Here is a 294-nt window from a genome sequence, read left to right as displayed (position 1 = left end):
CTAATACTATAATAAGATATATATAGATCTTAGTAGTATTTATATAATAAGTATAATCTTAAACCTAAGGTTAAAATTAAAGACTTTTAATCCTAACTATTATTAGCTTAATTTTAAAGTAAAGGATTAGTAATTAGAGTTTAAAGAGTAGTTTTATAAACTATACTAAAAGAACTATTATAATTATATAAGAAATTTTAATTGTCTTTAAATACTCTAAGAAGTAAACATAAATACTATAGTATTAGTATTAGATTAAGATTAATCGTTAAGTATAGATATAGTAGATAATAA

The sequence above is a fragment of the Amorphotheca resinae genome, assembly GCF_003019875.1.
Source record: "Amorphotheca resinae ATCC 22711 unplaced genomic scaffold M430scaffold_1, whole genome shotgun sequence".
In the NCBI taxonomy this organism is placed as follows: domain Eukaryota; kingdom Fungi; phylum Ascomycota; class Leotiomycetes; order Helotiales; family Amorphothecaceae; genus Amorphotheca; species Amorphotheca resinae.
This window is presented reverse-complemented; position numbering follows the sequence as displayed.